This window comes from Hibiscus syriacus, unplaced genomic scaffold (assembly GCF_006381635.1).
Source record: "Hibiscus syriacus cultivar Baekdansim isolate YM2019G1 unplaced genomic scaffold, ASM638163v2 tig00004810_pilon, whole genome shotgun sequence".
NCBI classification, from domain to species: Eukaryota; Viridiplantae; Streptophyta; class Magnoliopsida; order Malvales; family Malvaceae; genus Hibiscus; species Hibiscus syriacus.
The window spans coordinates 312586-318585 of NW_024062033.1; the positions used below are offsets into that span (position 1 = coordinate 312586).

At 32.4% G+C, this 6000-nt stretch overlaps 1 long non-coding RNA gene across 1 annotated transcript; it reads right to left on the bottom strand.

Annotated features, from left to right (window-relative positions):
* Window positions 1–4420: 4420 nt before the first annotated feature.
* Window positions 4421–5267, bottom strand: LOC120198841. Its single transcript, XR_005523400.1, has 2 exons — window positions 5088–5267; window positions 4421–4748 (listed from the first exon to the last, which is right to left on the bottom strand). It is a non-coding gene; the product is annotated as an uncharacterized LOC120198841 (long non-coding RNA).
* Window positions 5268–6000: the final 733 nt, after the last annotated feature.

Consider the following 6000-nt stretch of genomic DNA (forward strand, 5'->3'; position numbering starts at 1 on the left):
CCAACTGATTCATTCTGAATGAAGCCAATAAAAGAAAGGACCACGTTTCTCTATTACCTGGGCTGGATTTCAAGTAATCTCCATTTCCCACATTTTCAATTACATATTCTCTCCGCGTAGAGTTATGATCAATTTGATATTGTTTATTAAAAAAAAGTCTAAGTTTCTTTACCCATTACTTTGGTTTGGTATGAATCAAAAGTTTGAATTGGTTCAATCTACCAAATATTACCTGCCTCAACACAATGATTCTGGTCTTTTGTTTCTTCCAATTCAAAATTTATATACGCTGGAACTTAGATTTCATCACTTTTGGGGGATATATTTAAGGATTCAAAACATAATTGTTTAAGTTATAAAAGAAAATTGGAGTGTGAAAGTGGGGGCAAACTTTGGGTGGAATCGCGTGATAACAATGACGTTTCCTGTTGTTTACGTAAAACCTCACTACTCTCTCTGCCTACTAGGGGTGTATTCGGTTCGGTTCGATTCGATTTTTTATTAAAAACTGAACCGAACTAAAATAAACAGTTTTTCAATATTTAAACCGAAACCGAAACCGAATAGTTAAAAAACCGAAAAAACCGAAATCGGTTTTTTCGGTTCGGTTCGAGTTTTTTAACGGTTCGGGTTTTTCGATTCGGTTCGGTTCGATTTTTCGGTTTTTCAATGAAAAAATCACTTGAAACTATAATTTTTTTTACAAAAATTGCCTATTCGGTTTAATATGGAACAAATGGGTTCCATATGGAAAACTCGAACCGAACCGAATCAAAAAAATGAAGCCTTTAAACCGAACCGAAAACCGAACCATTTAAAGCCAAACCAAACCGAACCGAACTATTTTACTCGATTCGTGTCGATTTTTCAGTTTTCTCGATTTCGTTGCTCACCCCTACTGCCTACCACTTTTTGTAAGTGTTTCCACCATCTATAATGTCCACATTAAATGCCTCTTTTTTAGTTTTAATAATATTTAATTTATTAATCAATTATTTTAGATTAAATTTTATAGATATTTATAATGGAAGTGATGCTTTCAATTTAAATTATTAAGTTACAAACGTCAAAATTTAAATTCTAAATCTTATTTAAAAAAGTTAATATCTCATATTACTAAATCAACTTGATATTTTCTTGACGGGTTTTTTTAGTTACAATAAAACTGCAAGGCAGTAAAAAACAAAGTGTTCATCCTCATATCTTGGTCAAGGATATTTGGAGGGAAAGCTTTAGTTTACCGCGCGCGTGTTGCTGACTAAAACACAACTGAAAGGCTAAATTTTCTACAACAAGGAGGAAACTTTCAACTGTTTTGATTCGGAACAAAAAGGGTTAGCTGTAAACAATTTTCCACATGTTTTACCACTGTAATTACTTACAGAAATCAAAGCAAGGCTAAAAGGGACATGGAGGATGGGGAAAAACCAGATTGTCCCCTTTCATACTTTGCATAACAAGATGTTACAGGATTGATCATGGACCATGGTTATCTACCAATTTTTCCCCTTTCTGGAAACTTTTTAAACTAAAACCATGGTAGATGAAAAGAATAAATTAAAAAAAAAAACAAGAAACTCATCTAGCAGAAGACAAGATTCAGGAATCTAACGCATAGTGTCTGTCTTGTCCGGTGGTCTGAATGTTGTAGAATAACAAGGCAATGACAGTATCTGAGAAGAACTCGAAGGGTACTGCGGCAAACATTGGAGAGGTTCCACGTTCGTATCAACAATGAATTTTAAGAAAGACCCTTGTATCTCACCTTGAAGACGACCTCCATTTTCATGTACCTTTTTCTCAGCTTCTGTAACATCTCAATCCGTACCCGACCCGAATACGAGTCCGAGACGTCACATTGACATTTCAAAACTTTTATTCTTGTAAAATAACTGAACATTTGAACTAATATTAAGAAAATACTATCATATATTGTTCAATTGTGTTTGGTATAAAATTTTGAGATAAAAACGTATTTATGAACAGTGAAATACGGTATGAACAGTACCATGAACAGTTACTTAAAAACGTTCATAAAACTCGTAAAAATTTAACCGTTCATTACTATACAATTGTCATTTACATAAACACATTTAAAACATTACAAAACTCTATCGTATGACTTTTCAAAACCGATTAGAACATATTGGATTTAATCTTTTATTTACAGCCAACCACTTTCCTTATTACAAAATACATACTATACATTTCTTTTCTGATTTGATCTTTAGAAAGGAGAACTGACCTGTCTTGCATAACTCTTATCAATCTTCCTCTTCTCAGAACCTACGCGTGAAACAATCGCACACTAAGTCTACGACTTATTGAGGCATATAAAACATATAATAAAAATCATAAAACATTTCATAAAGAAATACACTTAACACCATAATCTTCATGTAATACAGTTCATATAACTAAAACATATATGCTTTCATATAACCAATACATGAATCCTGTAATTTATTCTATATAATAAATCACATATGCATATCAACTTCAGTATATTTGTTTAATCTTTTATAGCCCAGTACACCAGTGAGAACTTAAGGTATGTGAGTACATTGAGGTTGTGCACTATTATGTTGTCATCACAGCTCGTATAATTGTCCCGAAGGACCAGTCCATAGGTTCCGAAGAACCTAGGTAATCAGTCCATATGTCTCGAAGAACATAGGTAAACAGTCCATATGTCCCAAAGAACATAGGTAAACAGTCCATATGTCCCGAAGAACATAGGTAAACCCTCGACCCTTGGCATGCCAACTATACCCCTATCATTTATAACATTTCACATTACTTATTCATATCTTTTCTCTTATAAACACATACCCTTTTCTTTTCAGTCACGTATCACATGTACGTGTAATCATTGATCTTATAATCACATGTTCATTCTCTTCTATCACATACCACATGTATGTGTAAACATATATCTAATATCATATAACACGTATCATAAATGCATGTATTCACATAGATCATTTCATATGGCTTTTATCATTTCTATGTATAATGCCACCAGTAATCACATAACATTTTATAAGTTACTTCTTACCATAGTAACTCCATCATTGGCTCATCGCAAGCCAATGTTTGATCAATCGAATAAGTACAATTTAAATTGCACTCACCTTAGCCTTGCTTTGATTTGATCCTAATTCTTTGATTGTTCCGAAACTTGTTTAGGCTCAATTTCTACATAAGCATAATTTCCGAGACGATTATCAGAAGCCTAAACCTTATAATTCAATACTAATAACTTGAGCTAATTTAATGAACCCAAAAATTCAATTTTTCCTTTAAGAGTGTATTAATGCACTATGGGTGCATCGATACACAGAATAGGTTCGAAATATCCATGCATCGATGCACCCCTTAATGCATCTACCCAGAAATCATTGTTCATTGCACGAAAATTCACTCTTTCAATTTCAATTCTTCAAGTTTCATTCCCTTTCATATTCTTAACTCAAATATACATGTTTAAACTCATTTATATCTATTTATTTCATCTTAAACCTCAAAATTCTATTCTCAATATAGAAATCAATAATCATACCAAATTTTTCATGTTAACCAAACTTAATTCTAACACTTCTAACTTCTTATTCTCATAGATGACAAGTCAAATTTATCCTCCAAATTCATTTAAACCTTCCTATTCCAAATTTCACTTAAAAACTCATTTTCTTTAATCTTTCGTAACTTCTTCATCTTTTGATTTTAAGATAACTTAAGCTTTCCTTAAGCTTAGTTATCATCTAATGATCAAAACCCACTCATAAAATTAACAAATAATCAACAAAATATAAAACTCACATTTGCTCTAGCTTGGGCACGTTGGAGAAGAGAAGAAGATGAAGAAGATAAGTTTAGAAACTTATCTCTTCACACATGCATCACATGGGTATTATAATACCTACTAAATTTTATTTAATTATTATTCTTGTTCAATGACCTATTTACCTTTTGACTCTTTCAATAATTACTAACAATCCTTCAGGAAATACTTTCAAATAAATCATTGAATTTTTTAACTTTTTCACTTTAATCACCAAATTTTAAAATTTTACAATTTGATCACTAACCCGTAGTTTGGGATATTACAGCTTCAACCATCAATCTTCTTAAAAGTTTCTCTTATGCATCTCTTAAGAACTTTAACTTTGGAGGAGGCGAAGATCTCAGCTTGTTTACCTCGGCGTCTGTTGATGATCAAAGAGAGGGTTGAATCCTTGTCGGTGATAAGAATCTAAAGGGTTCAAAGGAGGGGATTTTATAGTTGGAGGAGAAGCCATTTGAGTGTCAATGGTCAAAATAAGATCACTCAAGCTCCTTGTTCTTGAACCTTTTCTGCTTTTATCACCTCTAGACTGACCATCTTCTGAGTCAAGATCTTCCTTTGTTTCCTCTTTGATTGTGAAGAGGAATCTCGGTGGACCGGCCAGATTGTGAAGTTTCATGAGCTCTGATTCAATACCCTCTTCGCCGTAGCCCTTTAGCAGAAAATCCTTGCTTGACCCGAGTTCCAAATCTGACTCAACAATGCCATTGATGGCTTGGTCTTTGACTAAATCTTGAATGTTGTTGTTATTGGTGGATGCATGCAAAGAATCAGATTTCTTCCAGCAGAAGAGATGAACCCAGTTCCTTTGCATATTTGGTGTAATCATCTTCAACTTGTGAGCTACTTCCAATTAATCTCTTCTTCCACCAAAGTAAATAGTAAAGCTCAGCAACAAGAGCTATTAAAAGACAACCAAAAACCAAGCTTAATCCAATCCCTAATCCACTGAAAGATGTCATCTTTTGCTTGAAATTCACATCTCCCGGGTATATAAAATCTTGGGTTTTTCTTGAAGTACCAAATGTGGAAAAAAAAAGGACCTTCAAAGCAAAAATCCCATTGTTCTAAAGGAAACAACGATAAAATAAAAGAACCAATGGATAAGCTTCAGTTTTACTGCAATTCACAAGCTGGGATTCCTTGTGGTGAAGAATGAAGGGGAGACAACATATAAATTTGCCTAAAACACACGCCACAAGGAATCTGGGGAAAAGCTTTACTGCAGATAAAAACTTACCTTATAAGTCCAAAATGCCAAAGGAACACCACAAAAGTTGTATAGATTACTGCCAATGGAAACAAAAACCTTTAGATTCGAGTAAGAAAATGAAAGCGAAATCATATTTTGTGGAAATTGAAAACCGAAGGCAGATTGAATTGTCAAAAACAACGAATTCTGAATATTGAGCAAGGAAAAAGAAAACAGTGTAAAGTTATATAAAGCCATATGAGACGGTGATGGGAGCATGGTTTTTAGAACCGGATCGGTTAGCGAATCGGTTATGTTATGATTTATTGGTTCAATCGATCGAACCGGTTCGACCGGAAGACATCATAATTATTTAAAAAATTAAATAAAAATATCAAAAAATTTAATAAAAAATAATTTTTTATATCACAAGTTATATTCAAAGCAAGTCATAACATATATAAGTTAAAAACCATAAAATCAAGTAAAACAAAATGATTCAAATTAACTACAACATAATATTTAAGGTAAAATATATTAAATAATAAATATAATTATATAACTATAATTAAAAAATAAATTTGGGGTTAAAAAAATCATAACAAATTGATATTGTTTGGTTTAATTTTTTTAAAAACAATCACACATGGCTAAGAAACATAAAAGAGCATCCCAAAAGTCTAAAGAGTAAAAATATGTGAACAAAACAATCTCACATTGCTAAGAAACATAGAAGCATCACAACTAACTCTATATAATAGAGGTAATTTGACATTCAAAATCATGGAGCCTTTTGGTGAGCATTGAGTGAACTATTCTTTCACTTCAATAAAGCTCGAATTTTAGGCTTCAATTGAGTTTCTAAATTTTTTTTGAGTTCAAGTTTCAATATTATATTTCCAGTTTGAGTTGAACTTGATAATTTTTAGCTTGTGAGTTTGAGTTGAGTTGAGCTTATTTT